Consider the following 24,734-nt stretch of genomic DNA (forward strand, 5'->3'; position numbering starts at 1 on the left):
TAGTGCTTACCAACACCAAACACACCTGACTATTACACACTCAAGCACACCCAGTGATCATGGCAGTTTGAGAACCACTGCGTGCACTGTCGGCTAATGCACTAAGCTGGAAATCTGATCGGATATGTTTACAAAAATGTAATTTATATTTATAAAAACATAGTGAACTGTTTTATGCGTAATCTATGGCCATGTCCATTGTTAGTTAAATGTTTTAATGCAGATGTCTGCAGGGCCAGTTCTGGAGTGGTAGCAACGTGCGCAACCGCACCGGGACGGTCGGTCCGGAGGGGGCCCAGAAAATAAATGTTTTCTGTACTGATTCTGCATTAATTGCTAATTGTGTCTTACTTAGCATAGACGCTGCATGTTGCTTCTGGTAATTTCCCTACTAGCTGATAAGGAGTTTTTTTCATTTTTTTTTTATTATCAAAAGTCCCCCTCTCCCGTGGGGAGAAAGCTACGTTGGCTCATCGGCAAGAGTAAAGACGTGAGATCAAGAGATTCTGTTCTTGTTAGGCTAAACTAGTGGAGGGGAAGTCTGTCAACAAATCTGGTAGCAAGAACAGACAAGAACATGAACGGAGGATATAAAATACAAAAATGGAGGCAGAAAACGCAACTAAGGTTAGACAGGCACCAGACAAGTAAGGTGACACTGACTATGCTGCAGCCCTAGGGCCAGTAGGCTATAGGCATTAGGAGGGAGGTGTGTGTCAATTGCTCACTGTGAAGGCTACGAGTTGCACCATGTTTTCACCTCAGTGACTGTTGTTGTTCAGTTATGTTAAAGGAGTTATGTTCAGTTATGTTAAAAGTTGAACGCGACATTTAATTTTACTCTCGGTGGTGGACTGACTTTTTCGGCCAGCGCATCTCAACTTTCAATCAAGGCGTGAGTAGCCTAGTTCTTTTTAAGGTTATTTAGCATTAGACTAAATCCTTTATCATGTGTGAAACACAATAATCTTATTCAGATCATCAAGTATGTTTTGTTCAATTATACCTGTAGGCTATATAATTACTTTTAAACGTGAGAGACTATCTGCATTTTTGATTGACTTGCCCTTTATTGTTTTAGCGATGGCGTATGCTCAGATCAAAGGTTGTGTGATTTTGACAGTCGGGCTGCAGTTTTTCTTGGTAGGTTGATATAATTAATAATCAAATGATTCCCCTTAAAATTCTTATTTTAATAGCGTTGGAGCACAGAGCTTAACACTGATCTCTGCCGAGACACATGATTTGGGTTAACCTTGGAAATGCGCACATCTGTGAAATGAATAACGAAAAGGAAAATGCATGAATGTGTTGGTGATTTTGTTTTTGGTAAAACAAGGCCAAGGCATTAGCCATAGACTCAACAATGGGAGGGACCAAATGTTCCTGTATAAATTCATGAACGGAGGAAGTGATATGTGTGTTTTTTTACAATAGTATTTAATAGTAGGCTATTACATAGCCCTGTTCTTTCCCTTTTCCTACACTCTTAAAAATGCTGGGTTGGAAACAACCCAAATTGGGTTATTCCTAGCCCAGGTACCTGGGTCACTATTGGACCGACCTCATGTTGGGTTAAAATAACATAATCCATTGGGTTGGTGACTTTAACTCTAAATTGGGTTACTTTTATCAAACGAACTATGGGTCATTCTTACTAACATGATGGGTCAAAATAACCCAGAAAAATGGATATGACCTACCAGCCCATTACTGGTTCATATTTACCTCTCTGTTGGGTTATACATTTGACCCACTATTGGGTGTTCTGTTTTTTTGCTTATGGATTTCCAAAAACATATTTCTTTACTTTATTTTACTTATGTACATCAAGGTGAAATAGGGCTGGAGTTGAAATAGACATAGGAGAATACATTATATTCATTTTTATATTTTTTATTGATTGCCACAAATGGGCTACAGTACAAAAGTAAAAAACACTGTTTCATTTCATTCAAACACTGTTTCATTTCATTTTGAACAACAATTTTACTAAAATCTAAAAAACATTTTACAAAAAACTAAAATAAAAAAACAATTAACTAGCAATGCTCATAATACAGTAGTGTAGTGACAACAGTAGAGAGAACTTGTCCAAAATACCTGTGCATCCTGCAGGAGCTGATCTGGGAAATCTTTGACCTGTGGAAAACAGAAAAAATATAGGTGTTAACAAAAATACAATGGATGAAATGTGTCTTGTCCGAAACAGGCAGCCAGCTAGTATAGACACATGAAACACATCATACACTAAAATATGTCTTACTTTGAGGGATCCTGTGTGGAAGGTCTGGACGGGACAGATGGGACACTTGAAACACAAAGATTAAAAAGGTTAAAACAAAGATTAATGATTCTTTTAGGTAATCAGTGTCAGATCATTCAGTCAGAATGACGTATGAATGAGGGCAGCCTTTTTGGACTCTGCACAGCCTAGCCTATGAGAGAGAGAGAGAGAGAGAGAGAGACTTTTCTTCCTACCCAAAATTAAAACCGAAACAGGCAGCCAGCTACTCTAGTGACTACCAAGTGGAATCTCTATCAGCCTAGTAGTAGAAACATTGTCTTTAATATAAAGATACCTGCTAGCTAGCCACCATGCTCTCGGGTCAAACTAACTTGACTGTATGTAGTTTTAGACTAAGACAGCTAGTTTGATTGCAGGAGAACAGACTAGACTGTACAGGTAATGTAACCGAAATGAGTGTCTGTGAGTGACACAGCTTTAATTGCCTACAAAGTTGCTTTACAGACTCTGTTCTGTGTCTGCGTGTTAATTAACTTACATTCAGGAGAGCTCATCACTGGGTGTCTCTTGTTGCCAATCATCTTGTGCCACTAGGAAATACAGAAAAAGGGCCCGTTATACAAATAACAGCATCACCCAGGTCCAACTAACAGAGCTAAACGAGTGACCCCACACCTGTGGTTCTCAAACTTTTTCTGTAATTTTTGTCATTCTCCATTTTGAATAGGACTGTGCTGTGTATTTTGTGTGTGTGTGTGCCTGTGTCAGTGTGTTCTCCATCTGCATGCTAAATAGCTTACGTTCAGGAGAGCCCAGCCCTTCATATTTGGCTTCCTTCTGCCAATTAACAGTTGTCACTATGAAATGATAACATACATTACATGTAAAATATCTTACTATCGTTAGTCTTCTGAAGGAGCTCTGGAAGAGGGTGGTGTGGAGGTCGCTGTAACAGTCCTTCGTCATTATCCGGTGTCATTAGAAAATAAAGAAAAACTAAATTATTGGAGTGAACAGTACGTCAAGTTTATCACAATTAGATAAACTAAAGTCAGTGGGCTGAGTAATTGCCACACATGCAACTCATCTTAACCCAGGTCAATATAAGAGGCTAACATTCACATACAGTATGTTAACAATAGGCTATTTACCAGGCCCTGTTTTGTTTTGTTAAGTATGTCTAGGTGGGCCATGGGATAGAAAATGTTGAGAACTCCTGGTTTAGGCTAAATAATTGTGATTTCAATTTTGACCTAAATTATGGTTATTATTCCATTATTGAGCAGCACAGCAACGAAAAACGGCAACAGCACAGCTGAGCTGTACAATACATCCAGTAAAAAACAATTGCTGCTGTTGGGAGTAACTGTACATGGCTATGAAACAGACACACATAGTAAATGTAGGGAACAAACAGGGATATATTTGATTAAATAAGGGATTGATGAAGCAGTGGATTTCAGTATGTAAGGAAATGTTTGAATAGTAGGCTAGTTAGATCTATCTGCTCATATATTGTGTTCCTGATGACAAACTTCACATGACTGAAACCAAAGTGAACTTCAGCTAAGAACCAAATTATAGATGCTAGGGTGATGATGGTCAAGGTTTTACTGTGTACCTGTGTTGCAGCTGTAAACTGGGCAGGATCTGGAATATGAGTGGGGCTGAACATTGCCTGTGGAACAGATAATCATGTGTATCGGAGCATTAGTTTATAGACAATTTGAGGACCTTGTTATCAATACATTATATGACAAATATGTAGATTGTGATCTAGGCTACTGTGCAATGTGAATGTAGAGGATGTCATAAAAGCAAAATTACGTCCGAAGGGCCACTTCTAAGCTTGCATTGTCGTTTTCAGGTGAAATGGCCTTTTGATGATAGGAGCACTACTACTTTTATACATGATCGCATCAAATCGCTAGCGCTATTTTAAAAACAAACCCTTTCATTTTAGTAAACTATGTGTACACGAACAATGTTCTCAATGCTCGAGTTCATGTGTATAGACACTGATAATACTTCGATCAAAGTTTCAAGTTGTGTTGAGCCTTCTTAGTGTTTTAAAAATACAGATTTAGACACGATTATGTATCAAAATAGCAGAGGTAGAAAGTAACTAATTACATTTACTCACGTTACTGTATTGAGTAGTTTTTTTGTGTATTTTGTATTTTTTAAGTAGTTTTTAAACTTGGTACTTTTATTTTTACTTGATTACGTTTTGAGTGAAGTATTGTACTTCGCTACATCACAAATCCCATCCGTTACTGAGTAAAAAAATAAAAAGTTAAGACGACTTGACGAGAAAATTGCGCCCGGAACCACTACAATGATCAGCATGTAGCCTACCATAGGGCATGAATCAAGCTGGCGCCAAGATGGAGATGGAAGTGGATCACGAGATACCTCAGATTACCTGTGTAACCTAGGTAACTGTATTTTCTGCTCTTTCAATGGGTTGTCTCAGTTCTATTGCGGAGACATTCAAGCAGTTTAACACAATGGGATTTCGTGTCATTACATGTGTGCTCACCTTTCTTTGGAAAGAAGTTTATTAGCATCTGTTTCCCCTCATTTTCATCTCTCTTTTTCCTGTTTTTGCCTTTGTTTTTTGGCAATCCGACTTGGTTTTCTTGGAGAAAGACATTGTACCAGCAGCACAATAATTAGCTGTCCACTACTAGCGATGCTCAACTACGTAAACAAAATGAGATACCTTATGAATCGTTGTGCAGGCAGACCAAACCATTTTGGGCTTTAGCAAGGGAGAGTGAGAATGACCTTAGACCTTGTCAAACTCATATTAGGTAGTGGGCCGGATTTGTTGGAATGAAACCTCGTGGGGGGCTGTCATTGTCATGGTCATTATAATTTTTCTGCATGGGTATCAGAGTGTTGTTAGATTATCACTTATGAGCAAACAAGTAGCCTACACAATAATGTGCTGCTGTCACATACTGCTCTTTCTCTCTTGAACATGCCCTACTTCCATGTTAGTTTTTCTACTACTTTCTTGCTGAGGATGGCTTGTAGTGCTAGGTTTAATCAATTTGTCATATCATATAAATATTGGTTATAACACATTGTTGAAGAAAACTGGATGTGAATTTCTTTTTTTTCTGACTTTCCGTTCCTACCAAAAACATCTGGGGGGCCGTTAAACCTGCTGGCGGGCCTGATGTTTGACATCCCTGCCTTAGACAGTCTTCACTATTTTTTTGTACAAAATTTAGTCAGTCAAACTTTACATTTTGTCTGACATTCATTTTGACATTTAATTTGGAAATTAAAATATTCAGGTAAAATAAGATATATTCCAGACTTTTCAAGGGCCCTCTCCTCCATTGAGGCCCTGTAATCAGTCCCACTTTTCCCACAGTCCGAGGCCCTTGGATCTGCTGAACTCCTTTACAAATAAAGTAAACTGAACTGAAACTCAACATGGGCCTGCCTGCCTCAGATGCCTGTGAGCTGTGTAACTTTGAAAATCAACTGCCGCTCAAACTTAAAGGAGAACTCTGGCGATTTTTCACATACAGTACTGTATATCTCCGTTTCAGCAGCCAGCAGCTACAGCACTACACTCTGGGGGGCATGAACATGGGGGCTCACAAACATGACCCCAAAATGTAGTGCTGTAGCTGCCTGGCTACTGTAGCAGCTGACTGCAGCAACTTGAGCTGGGTAAAACCGATTGTTTTGGGGTTTTTTCTGCCCCCACCAGAAAAAAAGTAACTAAGTAACTTTTACTTAAAGTACATTTTAAATGAACTACTTTTTACTTTTACTTGAGTACATTTTCAGATGGGTAATTTAACTTGTACTTGAGTCATATTTATTCAAAGTATTGGTACTTTTACTTGAGTACAATATTTTAGTACTTTTTCCACCTCTGCAAAATAGTAGTGCATTCAAAAGGCCACCCCACCCGAAAACGACAACTCATAGAAGCTTAAAAATGGACATAATTATGGTTTTAAACTAAAGTTTGATTCAGGTACATTCCCAAAAACACCCTAGGCTGCATTTTGGCAGAGTTCCGCTTGAAGTTCCGCTTTACTGTTTCTGTTCTGTTTAAATTGAACGTAAATGCCAAATATGTAGTCACCTCTAGTCCCTCAGATTCAAAAGAAGTGCCGAACTTCACCTCTGCTATGACTCCCTGCAATGGCCAGCGAAGTGGCAAGCTAACGTTAACGCTAACTAGCTAGCTTCTACCTACCTAACGTTTGCTGAAAACACATCCCGTTAAAGCACTTTCTAACCACAACAGACGTCATAGAATACAGTATCTGATTAAAAACACTTCTACAATGAGTTTACTTATGTGTTATCCTAAGTTAGCCAGTTGGCCTACAGTATACAAGTTAGCAGCTAACGTTAGCAGCTAACATAACCAAATAGCTTGAAAAATAGCTTGTGTAGCAACGTTAACGTCACCGTTAATGTTAACCTCAATATAACGTTACTATCTTCAAAAAGTTAGCCTACACCGGATTAGTCTATGCATTCTACCAAATATCATATCATATATCATCATATAAATTGTGGCATACGGATTTTACACAAGTTCAACATACCTTCGAGCTTTCACTGCCGGCTTGTCGCTTGATGTGGAGGACCAACGGTTGCAATCAAATATTCTAGAACACTGTTCCAGGGGTACAAGACTGTTGTCTTCAGGTCTTTGCGATTGTCAATCCAACTGGTAGACTATATTATAATGACCAATGACTGGGTTAAAATTACCCAGGCACTGGGTGCATTACATGATTTTTTGTGCTCTCAGCCACTAACCCAGCACCTGGGTCTTAACAATAACCCAGCATGGGTTATGATAACCAAATAAAAAGTAAAAAGGTCATTAACCCAGTGCTTTAGTTAAAATAATAACCCAGCACTTTTAAGAGTGTATTGTAATGGATTAGGGATGAATAATGTACAACTGTAAATACGTCCAGTTATTAGATTAAAGTTGAACAAGTTGTGTTTTTTTAGAAACTGGGTGTGCAACATTTACATGTTTGCTCTGCCTGCATGAAGTTCAGAAAGGGACAGCTACTACCAGTCAGTGTGCGAGTTATTATACCACGGTCTCCGGGGGAGCCGGGGGGTGGGGCGGTACGGGCGATTTTTTTGGAGGGCTACACAGTTTAAATATCCTGTCATTAATAGCAACAGCAGACATATGCCTCCGGTGCTCCATAGAATTAACTGCCAAACCTATTGTCACTCATTTATATGGTTTTGGTTCAATATTCTGTTTTGTTCAAGCTTATAGAGCAGTAGTATTTTTGGATGAAGAAGAATGACGAATACCCTGAAAGGTGCAGGTGCACCATGTTTAAAGTGAAGCATGGCCATGGTCAGATGCTCTAGGCCTATTTTGCTTCCTCTGGTACTGATAATCAGCTGCATATAAAGGGGTAGGTACAGTCATTCAATTATTTGGAAATCCTTGGAGAAAACATACTGTCCATAGAAACCAATAGAAATGTAAAGTGATTAAACTTGAGTCTATTGTCCATTAGAAATGGACTGATATAGGAATGCTACCACAGCTGAGCTAGACCGTAAAGCTCTGAAGAGAGTACATCAGCTGAACGTACCACCAGAAGTGTCCTACCCAACCTACAGGAAATTTACAAGGAGACAGGCTCGGACTGGTAATCTGTAGGCTACAACCGGGCAAATGCCCGGTGGGCCGGTCCACATTTTTTGACCTCCGGGATTTTTTTAAAAAGTTATTTAGCCTATTTGCTAAATAGCCTAGTGGACGGCAAGAACACGAATCAAATCAATGGGTTGTAATGGGACATATCGCACAGCTAGGAGATTATAGTGAGATTTAACCGTAGTAATGCCCTTCCACGACTGTTGGCTTATTGTTTGGAATACAACAACATCCCATGTTCTTGCATAGATATATTTTGGTTTGTTTTCTTTGTGTTTCGGGAGTATTTCAACCACAATTGCATGCTTATCTCCTCAGTGTATGAAGCACAGCAGCGGTTGCTATAGCAACCATAGACTCTGAACAGGACGGCAGATAGCACTTACGGTGTGTTTCCACACAGCGAAACACATCGCGATTTTCGGCCAGCGAAATTTCGCCTCGGGGGCGTGATGGCGAAACCGCTAACCTTTTGACTGCAGTGTCTAGCCAGTGGTGGCAAGCGAGCTAATTAGGCTAATCAGCTAATTCAAACGTTTAAGTACTTAATGAAGATATCCAGGGGTCTTTATGCCTCGACTAAGTTGATGTTGCCTATAAACAACTATTCATGTTCATAGAAACAACAAGGTCAATAAGACATAATATATTTCATACCTGCGTTGCAGCATGTAGCCTAGCTGTCTAGCTAGGTTTACAATGCAATCCAATGTCCTAAAATACTAGCATTTCGCCTGTCAGCTAGCTAAAAAGATCGAGTGCTTAAACTAACATATATAGTGGTCTATTTAGTGGTGTATGTGCTCTGACTAAGTTCGTGTGGCATATAAACCACAATTCGTGTTGATACAAGTGCCAATGTTCGTGTAGAAACATTTTAATCACAGACAAATGTTCGTGTTACAGCTCAGGTAGTCTCCGCCATCTTGGTCAGACTTTTTTGTAACTCCCGCCTCCAAACACAAAGACGCGGACCTGATTGGTTCTCGAATGGTCCTCATTTAAATAAAGTTAAACTTTGGCCAACTTTGTTTCGCCTGCCTCGGCGATTCGCTTTCATTTCGTCCAACTAGGGCGAATTTCGTCTCCATTCAACCTCAATGAGAGCGACGCAAAATTTTGTTGTGTGGAAACACACCGTTAGGCAAAGTCTTTGGCAAGATCTGAATGTAAACAGATAATACCGTTCAAGTTTTTTTTTAATTTCCTATTTCTTTCAATTCTTTAACTTAAGACATGTAAGAAGTAAGTTTATTCGCTGGGCAACGTACAAACTGACGAGTTACATTAGCCCTAGCACTATGAGCTACGATAAACGTTAGCTAGAATAGCTTCTAAGTGTGGCAGCTAGTTATTTCATGTTCTGATATGACATTCTTAAAGTTTTGACTATGTTACAACTGATAAAAGCAAGACAAATAAAGTAACCAAATCGCTTTGCAATATTTTAGTCCAGAAAAACGTATGGGTGTTCATTTACCATAATGTTCATTACAGTAGCCTAACGTAACGTTATCTCCCCTTGCTGTTACCACCAGTTTTAATAACTTTACATTTGCGATCGTGACCCATTTCATCTAACAACACCACTGGCATCTTCTTTGACTATCAGACCCCAAACAGCAATACATTGAACTACAAAGATGTTATAGTAATGGTGTTCAGTTCATCATAATCTTTATGACATAATGTAATTTGCCGTCTGTCTCCCATCTTTTTGCCGTCCAGCATGGAGCAGTCACGTGACTTAAGTCACGTGTCTGCAAGGGGTGAATAGAGCGCTATGAAAACACATTGACTTAAACAATCGTTCTAAACTCACCCTCTGCTTTCTGATCTTACACATCACACTTCACCAAGATGGTGGCCATTTCAGTAGATTTACTCACTAACATTGTTGTGGAAACACAATAAGCATGGAAACTAAATGCACACTTCCTGCAACTGCATTAGCCTACTTGAAATAATTTACTCCTCTAGTAAGTATTCACATGAAATAAAACAATAAAACATTGAGACCATTCAACAAAGCACACCGGGTAATAACAAATTCAACACATGAACTTGTTGCTATGGACTCGTCTCTAGGCTTCCTCAGTCATTGTAAAGCTGCCGAAGCTGAACATTATCCAAAACTCAATTTCTCAGACAAGCGTCAATTTGGGAGCTTGCTACACTCCTTCCTTCTCAAATGACTTGAAAAGACCGTTTGCACAATTTCACAAATAATCACAGGGACCGAAAAATACCTAACATGCCAACTTTTTCCGGGTTTAGGCCTATCATTTTAACTTTTCCCTGCTGTCTTGCCGTTTTAATATTTTCCTGTAGAATATCCCATATTACTGTAATACTCTCATAACATTAGTCCTGCATTCTGGCCTGTCTCTGTGTTGTCCTGTTGTTACCCCTTGCCCTTCCAGAGAAACAGATGTATTCAAATCATCGTTTTGCTTGCTTGAATGCGAACTCAGAGTGATGTTAACCTACAGTAGGCCTATTTAAGTTAACAACGTGGTTGTTGTGAGAGCACGATTCATTGGCGCTTGCTGTTCGGCTGTAGGCTATGTCTACGTGCGCACCTGCCAGGCTAAGAGCCAAAGAAATCCCCCTGTATATTCACTCCAAGTTGGCCTACCATAACTTACCAACTCTAGCCTACACTGTAGACCATAAACTGGCTATTTATATGACCAATGTATTTGTATTCTGTATTCTGCTTTATGAAGCAGAATTACGCACTGCTACTTGGAACGTAACACATTTTTGTTGGCAGGAGAGAGAATGACAGCGATTAACAAATTGCACTTGTTGCTGGTTACCAATAAATAGGGCCTATATATATTTTTTTTTTTGCAAACAACAAAAACAGAAAGGATGGAGACAGCAAAGCTAGAGATGGGCAGGAACAAGGTAAATTGGTAGAAATGCTTGTCAAAACGTTAGGAGCTGGATGTGTGGATGAATGAAGCACAAGTATGCTTTATAAGCATGCACACTGTTTAAAGTTAGGCTAGGCTACACCGTAAACTACAAGTAAACCAAAGTTAGCTTTTTTTAGGGCTGGATAAAGTTGACCAAATGGATATAGGCTGTTAAGCGTGAATAAAGTAGGCTACTTTGTTGCTCCAACCCTTCCAACGTTAATGGGGACGGATGTTTTCCGTATTTTGCGTGATAAATCTCCCTTATTTTCATTGTTCAATGTTGACAGAGCTATGGAACGAAAGAGAACGTTATATGGCGACAGAAATCAACAATCAAACAAGCCACTTTGATTTTTTGCTGTTTTCATTAATACAAAAGATGGGTGACCCCCTAGACAAAAAAAAATTAGGTGACCCTCCCCTCAACAAAGAATAAAAAGACATGACCCTCCCCTATTTTCCTCTGGTGACCCCGTTTATAAATAACGAACGGTCCCTAAGTTGCACGCGCTACGAAGAGCTTCCATTTACTGCATCATGTAGGCATGTAGTGCGGTTTGTCTGTTAACATAAAAAAAACTCTGGGTACCTACAATTTTCGCACAACTTGGTGGAAAAGTGTAGCACAGTTTAAAGAAAACCTATTCATGTTTGGACTCAAAAGGAACTTCAAAGTATTTCCCATATACTACACTGTAACAAGATTCTGTGATTTTCACAGCATCACTGCTGTTTTTGAGAAAAAATTGTACTGTATTTGTGAATACAGTATGTTGCTGTAGTTTCGCTATGAATTATGGTCAAAAATGGTCAAACCAAAGATTCTGCAGGTCACTCAGGCAAAGATTGTTAAGGCGGAGCAAGATATTTCATCAGGAGCCACTTCCGGGAACCCGGATCGCACGAGGGGGGGTCAAAATCCCCCTTTATGCAGAGCAGAGGCAGCGACTGCTCCATTGAAGTCTATGGGCATAGCTCAGCTCATTTTACCACATATGCTAAGGTCTTGGTTCTATAGAGTTAGGAATGTGAATTTCGGGCACGTTTTCATGATCATCAAACCCTTCTGAACATTTCAGGTACATTTTTAGCATTTTTGAGCATTCCAGTCTGGAGAAAATCGACTTTATATCAGGTGTGCGCCGGTTATTTATGCCGCTGCTGTTGGCCGGTTGCAACGTATGCTCATCAATACGTCATCGACACGCCTCTTTATGCAGACAGGATTCGATCCCCATTTAGCGCCCATAGACATGAACTACGACGAAGTATCTTGCTCCGCCTTAACAATCTTTGACTCAGGGTCTTCTGACACGCCCCCTTTACGGCCGCCTTGTCATGGAAGGTGCACCACAGCTGGGGGGGCGGAGTGTTGGTCAAACTACAGTAATAAAAATTTGCTGCGAATCATATAACCTTACAGTCTATGATCATAACACAGTAATAAATCTGACTCCTCCCTCACTTATCAGCTTTTTGAAAATTTTGAAAAAACATGGAAAATCAGTTGGGGTTTTCTGTTTTCTTTTTGCACATAAATACTGTCAGACACCAAACAGGACGAGGACCACAAAAGCGTCACGTTAGAATGTTTATTTAAGGGTTGGGGGTTACAGGGGTTTCGGGAGTTCCAAGAGTCTGCGTGTGTGTGTTCCCCCAATAGCCGAGCAGCAATGGCAGGAGCTGGATGATCCGGGAAGTCCTGGGGGAAACACACACACACACAGCAATTGAAACGAAGCAGCAGTACAGTCAAGGGGCTAGGCTGTATTCGTAGAAGAGAGACGGAAGGCAGGTCAAGATTACCGGGCTGGAGATCAAAGAAGTAGTCGGCGGGTCTGGGTTCACAGGCAAAGAGTCAGAGTCGTTTTCCAAGACAGGCAGGTAACTGGTGCGGGTTTGCAGACGATCTGACAAGTGTGGACTGAAAAGCAAGGCTTTATATACCGGGCATGATGAGTGGTGAATGCAGTGCAGCTGGTAGGTAAACGAGGGTGAGGCAGAGCAGAGCAGGAACAGGTGGAGGTCATCAGACTTTAATCAGCGCGTGTTACCAGGCAGAGAGAGAGCTCATGACAGAACCCCCCCCCTAAGGGACGGCCCCAGAAGTCCCCAAGAGTGACACCACGCCGGGAGGGCGGAGGGGAGCCGGTGGAGGGCTAGAATTCCTCCGAGCGGTCCGAGTGAACATCCTCATCCTCGGAGGGAGCTGGAGGGTCGTGGACAGAAGACGGGACAGGTACCGAGACAGGGTCAGGGTCAGGCACAGGACAGGAAGCCGGGCGGGCAGGACGGTTAGGGACCCCTCTGGGGCGGCCCCTACGGATTGCAGGTTGATCAGGATGCAGACGGTGGAAGTCGGCGATGAGTGTCCGGTCCACAATCCGACTGGCTGGCACCCAGGTTCTCTCCTCAGGCCCATAGCCCTCCCAGTCGACGAGATACTGGAGGCCCCTACCTCGCCGTCTGGACCGAAGCAGGCGTCGAACGGTGTACACCAGCCCACCGTCAACGAGGCGAGGAGGAGGAGGAGGAAGCGGCACGGGGACCAGCGGGCTTTCATGCGTCGGCTTGACTTTCGAAACATGGAAAGTAGGGTGCACCCTCATGGAGGTTGGCAACTGGAGCCGACTGCGGTTGGGCTGATGACCCTCTGGATAGGGAACGGGCCGAGGAATCGAGGTGCCAGTTTACGCGATTCCACCCGCAGTGGGAGATCCTTGGCTGACAGCCACACCTTCTGGCCAACACGGTAGGCGGGTGCCGGCGATCTTCGGCGGTTAGCCCCAGTGGCATAGCTGACAGCTGACTTGAGTAGCGTGGCACGAGCTTGTGACCAGGTACGACGGCAACGGCGGGCATAGGCGAGGGCAGACGGGCAGGACACATCTCCCTCCTGGCTGGGGAACAGGGGGGGCTGGTAGCCATACACACACTGGAAAGGTGACATACCAGTGGCAGAGCAGGTGAGGGAGTTGTGAGCATACTCTATCCACGTCAGTTGTTGTGCCCAAGCCTGGGGTTTGCGAGAAACCATGCACCGCAGCGCCTTCTCCAGCTCCTGGTTTGCCCGCTCGGATTGACCATTGGACTGGGGGTGGAACCCAGAGGTGAGACTCACTGTGGCCCCTAGAAGACAGCAGAACTCCTTCCAGAATGTGGAGGTGAATTGCGGACCTCGGTCAGAGACAACATCCCTGGGCAGCCCGTGTAGACGGAAGACATGATCAAGAACAGCCTGGGCAGTCTCTCTGGCAGATGGCAGTTTAGGGAGGGGAATGAAGTGTGCCATCTTGCTGAACCGGTCAACCACAGTGAGAATGACCGTCATCCCACCTGATGGTGGGAGGCCAGTTACAAAGTCCAAGGAGACGTGGGACCAGGGTCGTGTGGGCACAGGCAAGGGCTGGAGTAAACCAGCGGGGGGCCGAGTGGAGGACTTGTTCTGATTGCAGGTGGGGCAGGCACGGACGAATTCTCGGACATCCCTTCTCAAAGCAGACCACCAGAAGCGCTGGGCAAGGAGATGGCAGGTGCGGGCGGAGCCCGGGTGGCAGGCAAGGCGGGAGTTGTGTCCCCACTGTATGACCCGGGACCTCAAATTCTCTGGGACAAAGAGACAACCGTCTGGGCATGCACTAGGACTGGGATGGTCACGGAGGGCCTCCTGAATTTCCTCCTCGATATCCCAGGTCAGGGCAGCTACGGCCCCTTGCAGGGATCGGGCAGAATTGATGCAGGTTCCTGGGAAGGGGCGTCATCCTTATGAAACTGACGGGAGAGAGCGTCCGGCTTGGTGTTCCGAGAACCTGGGCGGTATGACAGGGTGAAGTTGAATCTGGTGAAAAACAAGGCCCAGCGGGACTGTCTGGGGTTAAGACGTTTGGCGTTGCGGATGTATTCGAGGTTTTTGTGATCGGTCCAGACCAGGAACGAACTGTGGACCCCTCCAGCCAGTGACGCCACTCCTCCAGGGCAAGCTTGACTGCCAACAGCTCACGGTCTCCAACATCATAATTGCGCTCTGCAGGTGAAAGCCGGCGAGAGAAAAATGCACAGGGGTGCAACTTGTTGTCCTCCTCTGCCCGTTGAGAGAGTATGGCCCGACTCCAACGCCTGAGGCATCCACCTCGACAACGAACTGCCGGTCTGAATCCGCATCTGGAGGATGGGGGCAGTGGTGAACCGGCCTTGATGGTATGAAAGGCTGTGTTGGCCTCTGGGGTCCAGGAAAAGGGGTGTTTGATGCTGGTCAGAGCTGTGAGGGGAGCGGCGACGGAGCTGTAGTTCCGGATGAATCTCCGGTAGAAATTGGCAAACCCGAGGAATTGCTGCAACTTCTTCCTATTCCCCGGAACTGGCCAGGAGGTAACTGCCGAGACCTTTGCGGGGTCCATCTGGATATTGCCTTCAGCGACAATGTATCCCAGGAACGACACAGTCTGAGCGTGGAACTCGCATTTCTCCGCTTTGACATAAAGGGAGTTCTCCAGGAGCCGTTGAAGAACCAGCTGGACATGACGAGTGTGTTCGGACAGAGTTCTGGAGAAAATTAAGATGTCGTCCAGGTACACGAAGATCTAATTTATTCAGCATGTCCCGCAGCAAGCACATCATTCACCAGCGCCTGGAATACCGCTGGGGGCGTTGGTGAGGCCAAATGGCATTACCAGGTACTCATAATGGCCGGTGTGGGTGTTGAATGCAGTCTTCCACTCGTCACCCTCCCTTACTCGGACTAGGTGGTAAGCATTTCTAAGGTCCAGTTTGGTGAAAATAGTGGATCCCTGGAGCAACTCAAAAGCAGAGGTGAGTAAAGGCAGAGGGTACCGGTTCTTCACTGTGACATCGTTCAGACCTCGATAATCAATGCAGGGGCGAAGAGAACCATCTTTCTTTCCCACAAAGAAGAACCCGGCACCAGCTGGCGAGGAAGACGGGCGGATGAGTCCAGCTGCCAGGGAGTCCCTGATGTAAACCTCCATAGTTTTTCTTTCAGGAGGGGATGGTGAGTAGAGGTGACCTTTGGGTGGAGCAGTCCCAGGGAGGAGATCAATGGCACAGTCGTACGGACGGTGTGGGGGCAGAGATGTGGCTTTGGTCTTGTTGAACACCTCTCGAGGCCATGGTAACATTCAGGGACATTAGAAATGTCGGGGCAGTGCTGGGGGTACTGAGCCGGGGGCAGCGAGGCAGCACGCAAACAGGTCAGGTGGCAGGCATTTCCCCACTCTTTCACAGTTCCGGAGGCCCAATCGAGGTGAGGATTGTGGAGACGGAGCCAAGGGTAGCCCAGGATTAGGGGTTGGCCTGGGGAGCTGAGCAGGTGGAAGCGGATGGTCTCTCGGTGGTTTCCTGACACCATCATTGAGATGGGGGCTGTGATGCTGGTAACTGTGCCAATTACGTGACCGTCCAGGGCCCGGGCTGGAACAGGAGTGGACAAGCGATGGCTTTCCAAGCCCAGCTGACGAGCAAGTCCTGTGTCAATAATGTTTGCTTCTGCGCCAGAGTCCACCAGGGCTGCCAGGGTGTGGGTGGAATCAGACAGGTAAAGACAGACTTGGATGAGGGGTTTACGGCTGATGGAGGGCGGAATGTTCATTGAGCTCATCCGGATTCCTCCTACATCTGGTGAGCTCCGGCCTTTTGCTGGACAGGTGGCGACTCGATGACCATCACCACCACAGTACAGGCACAAGTTGGAGGTGATGCGTCGCTGGCGCTCTGCAGGGGTTAGGGAGGCGCGGCCGATCTCCATCGGTTCAGACTGGTCCGGCTGGTTAGACGGTGTGGCAGGTGCGGACAGAAGGGCAGTTGGGACACTCCGTGTGCTGGTGGATGGACTCTGGCGCCCTCTCTCTCGACGACGGACCTGGATCCTGCGGTCGATGCGGACAGCCAGAGCAATGGCTTCATCAAGAGTGGGGGGTTGATCATGGGAAACCAGCTCGTCCTTTATGTAGTCCGCCAGGCTGTGGAGGAAGGCATCCACCAATGCTTCCATGTTCCAGGAGCTCCGACTTGCCACAGTTCGGAAGTCAATGGAGTAATCCGCAACAGTCCTTCTGCCTTGGCGAATACTCATCAGGGTCCGAGATGCCTCGGCTGTGGTGGATTCCAAATCGAATACCTTGAGCATCTCCTCTGCGAATAGGTTGAAGGTTGCACATGCTGGGGTCTGGCGCTCGAACTCCGCCGTTCCCCAGAGTCGAGCTCGGCCCGTCAGGTGAGTGATCACGTAACCGACCCTCGCCCCTTCAGTGGCAAAAGTCCTGGGTTGCAGGGTAAACTGGACACGGCAGCTCGTCCAGGAACGCCTGCACCTGGGTTGGGTCGCCGCTGAACCGCTCTGGGTTGCCGATCCTGGGTTCTGGGGCTCCGGCAGCCACGGCAGCAGTGGACTGGGCAGGAGACTCGGGTGCTGGGCCGGTGAGAAGTTGAATGATCATTGCAAGTTGTTGCTGTTGGAACTGCTGAAGCTGTTGGTAGGCTGCTTTGAAGTAGGGAGGCAGTGTCAGCAGTGTTGCGGTTTGCCTCTCTCTCAGTCTCTTCCAGGCGTTGCATGGCGGTGGGTGGTTCTGGTTCGCCGGTTTCCATGCTGGTTCGACCGCGTCGCGCTGGGTCCATGTTTGGTCAGATCGTACTGTCAGACACCAAACAGGGCGAGGACCAAAAAGCGTCCAATGCTAGAATGTTTATTTAAGGGTTGGGGGTTACAGGGGTTTCAGGGGTTCCGGGAGTTCCAAGAGTCTGCGTGTGTGTGTTCCCCCAATAGCCGAGCAGCAATGGCAGGAGCTGGATGATCCGGGAAGTCCTGGGGGAAACACACACACAACAGCAATTGAAACGAAGCAGCAGTACAGTCAAGGGCTAGGCTGTATTCAGTAGAAGAGAGACGGAAGGCAGGTCAAGATTACCGGGCTGGAGATCAAAGAAGTAGTCGAGCGGGTCTGGGTTCACAGGCAAAGAGTCAGAGTCGTTTTCCAAGACAGGCAGGTAACTGGTGCGGGTTTGCAGACGATCTGACAAGTGTGGACTGAAAAGCAAGGCTTTATATACCGGGCATGATGAGTGGTGAATGCAGTGCAGCTGGTAGGTAAACGAGGGTGAGGCAGAGCAGAGCAGGAACAGGTGGAGGTCATCAGACTTTAATCAGCGCGTGTTACCAGGCAGAGAGAGAGCTCATGACAAATACAAAGTTAAGCTCCCAGATAGCAAGGTGACATTGATAGTATGTTGATTTTCCATCCAAATCATCATTTTGAAAAGATATTGAAAAGTCATGGATTTACGGTTTACTGGGAAATTTTGACGTGGTGATTGAAACGTGCACAGCGCGACGACGTTTGAACTGTCCGGCGGCGGGAGATCATTTTTGAGCAACAGTTCAGTCAGTCAGACCAACGGTGTTCAGCACTCTGTCAAGTTCGCATTTCCACCTTAATGGTAAGCAAGCATTTATTTATGTAACGTTAATGTTTCATTGTGAAATTGTACTACATTAAATTCGGGCATGTGTACAGTCTATGTACGTTGTACTGTCTAACTTACAAACTCATCCATGCTTGTTGGATCAACTAAGTAAGTAACGTTAGGCTAGCTATCATAGTTGCTGTTGCTGTGAAGGTGGCATAACGTTAATGTTTTATGTTACGTTAACGTTTTGGCAGTCTCATTTATATTAGGCCTACCTTAGTTCTCAGTAAGTTACAGTTTATTATATTCATATAATTTATATAAAACATTCGCTAGTAGTGCTAGGCCTAGTATGTTACTGTCACAATGTTAGGCTGAAGATGATGTGCTGCTGGTTAACGTTAACGTGGAGGTTTAGCTGCTACCAAAGCAGCTGTGTGACTGCTCCCAGTGTGTGTGTGTGACTGCAGGGTGCTGTGTGCAAAAAGGTAGAGTTGCGACAATGGGTGTTCAAAATTCGTTAAGGTCACGTGGTTCATGTAAACTTCAAATAGTTCCCGGAAGTGATTGACAATGGATTAGAATGCATTAAATAGGCTACTGTTCAATGATAGACGAGCCACGATTTGGGGTAATTGACAGTCAATAAATGCATTGATATACAATATTTATAACACAGTGTAATTATTGTGTAAACTATGTAGTTATCCTACCATTACAACAATATTACATTAAATTCCAGACCTTATCTTAGCCTGCTATATAAGGTGACCTTTTTTCCGTCCTTTTACGTATGTGTCACTTGATATTTTTCTGTACAAAATCAAGACAGGAGATTCTTTAGAAAACGCAATTGCACCCACCCCATAAGTGTATCTAAATTATCGCTATACAAAATAAATGACCTCGTACAGTGACTCGAAAAGCTGTAAACAGTGTTTTTGAGACTGCGTGTAGCCTACAAAAGCGTATGTGTCAAAATCTAGGTTCTCTCATGCATATTAGGCTAGCTTTTGCCAATGAAAATTAATGCAAAAAAAAACAAAAAACAGTCCTGCTCCTAACTGAGGAAACGTTTACGTTACCAACAATGTTAACAACAAACTCAGTTTCACTGCTGCAAGTACAAAGTTGGCTGTAAATATGCTTCGCCATATTTAACCAAACCAGCTAGCTTTGTGATAACAAAATCTTACCTTTTATGTGTTTACTCCACTGAAAGTTATCCACATATCAAACGATTAAATCCACAGTTATGGAGGAATTGTTTTGGGGAAGCAGTTGGACTTTATCCCACTTTTGCTGCCCTTTTTAAAATTAAACCACTTAAATCCATAGCCTAGATGAGCATTGCGCATAACGTTACAACTATGTTGACATGATGGTAAAGCTAAATGCCCAAGACATGTCACGTCATAAGTTGTAGGCTACAAACGCAAAAACTTAATGACAGCTCGTTCGTGGTGTTGCCTAGTGCTGCCTAATTGAAATGGTATAGGCAAGGTTTATCTTATATTAGGTTATTATGTGTGGCACATTTATTGGGCTTTAGCCTCTTTTAATTTATTTGATAAGGAACTGATAAAAACTGAGCAGCAGAAAAGCTGTCATAGTCGATACATAAATAGTTTATTATTATAATTAGATTATTAATACTATTACTTTACTACTATTAGCCTACTGTTGTTACTGTTATTATTATTATTATTATTATTATTCGGATGAGCCAATAATGTAAATCTGAGTCTGAAATGTTGGCTACAAACAGTCTGTAACTGCACTGCTGCTATTATAAATTGTTAACTTTTGGGAACTATTTGAGGCTTCCATTAGCCGCCACTGTTGAAAAAAAATGGAACATTAGCGTCAATGGAGTTGTCGCAACTCTACCTTTATATGGCTCTGGCTGCTACCAGCTAACTTATGTAACGTTAACTCATCGTAATCATGTACGGTTTTGTGAGTTTAATAGGCTAACTTTTTAGCATGTTAACTTTAAGTCACATCTGACTATCATTAACCGTTGTTCGGACGAACAGCGTGAATGGCTGTTGCTGCCATAGATGTCAGTATATATATCTATGTGTTGCTGCAAGCAAACATCATCAATGAGCTCACCCAGCTGGCTAACGTTAGCAGCTAAATATACCTTGCGAAACTGAGTTATGCTAACACCATCTTCAGCCTGGCATTTTGACAGTAAACTCAAAAAACATACAGTATATATATAAATGATTATTCTAAAGTTTCACTTGTAAATAGCCTTCAGTTTCAGTTGAAAATTGTTATCTAACACTGTTTATCTTTTTTTCTTCTATTTCTGCTAGGTGCTGCTTCACTCTGCTACTGGTGGTGGATCAGGCTGACTGCAACCGTTGGTCTAACGTTAGGATGCAGCACACTAGAATTTCTAAACGGAAAAAAGTGAATAAATGTACTTGCTTTTCAAACTGATAACAAGTTGTCAATGGTTATTTATGCAAGTTTGTGTAGCCTAAACCATACCTAGGCCTAGTCAAATTTATCCTGGCTGTAGATAAAGCAGGATATGAATTTCCCAAAATTACTGTATATAATATTACAGCACTGGTATTACTACTGTACTAAGTTACAGTATGATCCATAAGTACTGTGATTAAAAATACGGTAGACAATTCAATACTGTATACATTACAGCACTGGTAGTACTACTGTAGTTTGCATTTACAGTATCAGGCATAGGTACTGTGATTTCATATACAGTAGGTGTACTGTAGAGTGAAATACAGCAACTTGCTGGTTATTTGCTGCCAGCAAGTTGCTGTAAATTTTACGTTAAACGTTTTACAGTGTAGCCTTTTAGCTCACAACGACAGTGAAAGTGGAACTTGGAAAGTGGAAGTCTCCACCAGGCTTGGAATTTCACCATTCTGGGGGCAAGGCCACTTGGCCTTCAGTTGGGCATTTGGTGGGGGGCACAAAGGCCACATGTCAGGGCACCAAGGCCAAAGTAAACTATACAGTAGTAGGCTATAAAAATGATCAAAGTTTTATTTATCCTATTCACTGCAGTAGACCTGCATCACTGTATGAAACATTACAAAAAACATGAAACATGACATATTACATAGAACTGTAAATCATCTGATCATCTAATATTTACAGGTATCTAGGCTATATATAACATTTATTTTATATTTGGCCTGTTATAAAATCATGTATTGAACAATTTAACCACAGCTCAGCTTTAAGAAACTCAAATAGCCTAGATCAGGGGTCTCAAACACCCGGCCCGCGGGCCAAATCCGGCCCGCGACGTATGACAAAATAATAATGTAATCCGGCCCTTGAGGCTATTAATTGCGACAAACAACGATACTGATTAAAATAGACGATAGATCCAGGTACGGTGACAAATCTCATTTGTAGGCCTACTCTGCTCCACTATGTGCAAGACATCCAGAGCTTGATTCAAACCCAAAATCGCTGCGCAAAGTTTTCAGGAAATACTTGTATTACACGCGAGAAACACAAAGACGTGCATTTGTAATGACGCGGAAGCGATGCAGGCCATAGTGTTGCAGAAATTGAAGCAGAAATTAAGCAGAAATAGGCCTACACCAAATGTTGAAAAACGTTCACGTGTGATGAAGTCTTAGGTAAGCTATGTTATTCACCTATTCTAATTCTGAAGGAGAATATCCTTTTGGAGATTATGATCGATCGTCTATGACAGTGATAGTCACGGTGCGTCTGTGAATGGAGGTGCGTGTATACAACGGTGTCCACTAAGCATACCATGCTTGTTTCGACCCTCTGCCCAACATAGCTTGGAGGTTGCAGTGGTAATCGTGATGATAGTGTCCGTAATGGATGTGGTACAGACAGCAGGGCTAGTAGAAATAGGGCTCTAAAGAACTACAGTCACCCGCAATATGATGCGAACTTCTGGGTACTTACCCGCGATAGGAACTGTTTGACCAGAATACTTTATTGTAGGCCTATATTGTAGTAATCTATTACTAAACCACAACATCTTAGGTGTTGGTATACATCTTAGGTGTTTTCCTGTTAATTTGTTATGTGGGTAATATGAAAAAAGGAAAGTAAACCTGCTTAAATATGTTCATCCAGTATTTACTGAAAGGTGCATAATTTGAGGTGCTTGCCATCCAGTGACAAATTAGATGGGTAAATTTACCCCCTTCATAAACTTTTGTTTTACTCAAAGATTTTTACATTTACAGTAGGATTTTTACATTTACAGTCTGGCCACTTTCAAGCCATGGCCTTTTGAAATTTTGATATAAAAATCCAATGGTGTTGCTTTCTTAACCCTGATGCCTAGTTTGCCAGGTTTAAAAAAGTTATGAGAGGAAATATTTTTATTTGGTGTGAAACACACACACACATACCTGTTTTTATGTTTTTCATTTATTTTATAATGTGTATTAATATTTATTTTATCATTATTTTATTTATAAGCTAAGGTTGCTAGCACAGGTGTCTAAAACTAGATATAAACACTTGCACTTTCTGTTTGCAGTTTTGTTTGGTATTTGAAAAAAAGAACATTGCATTTTCAGAAATAGCCGGCCCTCCAATCAGATGACGTTGGCAGAATTGGCCCCCAGCTCATTTGAGTTTGAGACCCCTGGCCTAGATGCATGCTTAGCATTTTGTGCTCATTATGCTAAGGCTACTTTCACAAACTCAGTCAGCTGTCCTCTGATTTACCAATATCTAAGCGATATTTGTAACATTTGTTTTGTATTTGGTTATGAAATCATGTGGAACAATTTAAACACATAGTAAAACTTAAAGCCCAAATTTGGAGACATCCATGCATGTCGAAAATTTACTGCAAATTCAAAACTGGATTACTCTGGAACGGCTAACTGTACAGGGGACTGCTTACACCTTTGTGTTCAGTAAGGTATGCTGTTTATTCTGATATTGGTTTGTTGTGTGTTAAAAGGGTTCGTGAAGTATTCCACCGAGATGAATGGGTTGGGAGATCATGGGACGCAAAACCTTCAGTAGAATGTATGATTAAATTGAATTATATTATTTACTTTTCTCGTGAACCGTTCAACTATCAGGTAACATCGTTTAAAAGCTGAGAAAAAGCTCTTTCATGTGATACTTGTGATGTCTGTGTGATGAATAGGCTACTTCGCGAGTAGTTCAACTGAGATGAATGGGTGAATTTGGACGCACTTTCTTTCTTGCGCTGTCACTGTCTCCACTGCGTAAAAGACTAAATTAATTTGCGCTGTGAATGCTAAGATTATTTTGACAGGCCACAGGCTAAATAAAAATCGCTATTGGTAGGATGCAAAGCATAATATTGAAAGAAGGGGGCACCAAGGCCACCGTGGCCTGTAAACCTCTGATTTTCAAAGGGGCCTCACGGCCAACGCAAGAGGCAACGACGGTCGTGGCCGCCGTGAAATTCCTACCCTGCTCTCCACCGAGTGTTACATTAGATGCACAATCAATCGCGAGTCAATGCACGTAAAAAGTGTCAACTGGTAGGTTAGTATAGCCTAATTTTGCAAAATGTGATGACGGCACACAAACTTGGGCAAAAACGTTTAGTAGCCTATACACTTGTGGTGATAGCCTACAGTTAATGTGAATCGCTGACTATAACCAATGTAGAAGATTTGCACCAAATAGGCCTAAAGGCTGTGGTTGTGTTTCTACAACATGTTGGCACAAATCGTAATTTCTGTCAACTATGACGATCTCCATGCATGTTCAGTAGCCTATATTCTTCATTTAGTCAAGCAGTGACATGTGGTTTAATCAGTGTTGGGCAAGTTACTTCAAAATAATGAATAAGTAATACGTAATATATTATGTATTACTTATTACTGTCATTTCAAAGTAATTCATTACATTATAATATTACTGTCTCTGAATTGTAAGGCATTACACTACTATTGTATTACTTTTAAGTTACTTTTACCAAAATATCTAGAAATATGGATTTGGAATTCTAAATGCAGTTTATTATGCTCAATGCAGCTCATTGCACTTCTAATGGAGGGTGATGTGGTACAACATAATGACTGAGCTAGGCTTAAGGCTACAGTAGAATGCAATAGGTGCAGTGATGGCTCATGATGCAATATAAGGAACAATCATAGCCAGAATTTTGTTTAAAGAAGACAAAATGTCAAAGTCTGGTCAATTGTGATAGAAATGCTGTAACTTTAGGCTTAGGCCTACTCATTAAAATCAACAGAGAGCCCACCTGTATATTGTAACCCAAAACTTAAAGACATGTCAAGGGGCAATTCCATGCAAAGGTCATCCTTACCATGGAAAAAAAAAAGTTGTGCATACGCAAATAGAACTGTTGTTAAAATCTTCATTTAGGTCTATATTTTATTGTTTGTAACCGATCTGATTGAATTTGATGGAGAATGACACTCTTTTTATATCCTAAATATGGTGTGCAACCATACAG

At 43.0% G+C, this 24,734-nt stretch overlaps 1 long non-coding RNA gene across 1 annotated transcript; it reads left to right on the forward strand.

Moving 5' to 3' along the window:
• The first annotated feature begins 493 nt into the window (after window positions 1–493).
• Window positions 494–20,640, forward strand: LOC125310351. The gene is made up of 3 exons (XR_007196289.1): window positions 494–895; window positions 1,082–1,143; window positions 20,605–20,640. It is a non-coding gene; the product is annotated as an uncharacterized LOC125310351 (long non-coding RNA).
• Window positions 20,641–24,734: the final 4,094 nt, after the last annotated feature.

Source organism: Alosa alosa, chromosome 17 (assembly GCF_017589495.1).
Source record: "Alosa alosa isolate M-15738 ecotype Scorff River chromosome 17, AALO_Geno_1.1, whole genome shotgun sequence".
Classification (NCBI taxonomy): domain Eukaryota; kingdom Metazoa; phylum Chordata; class Actinopteri; order Clupeiformes; family Clupeidae; genus Alosa; species Alosa alosa.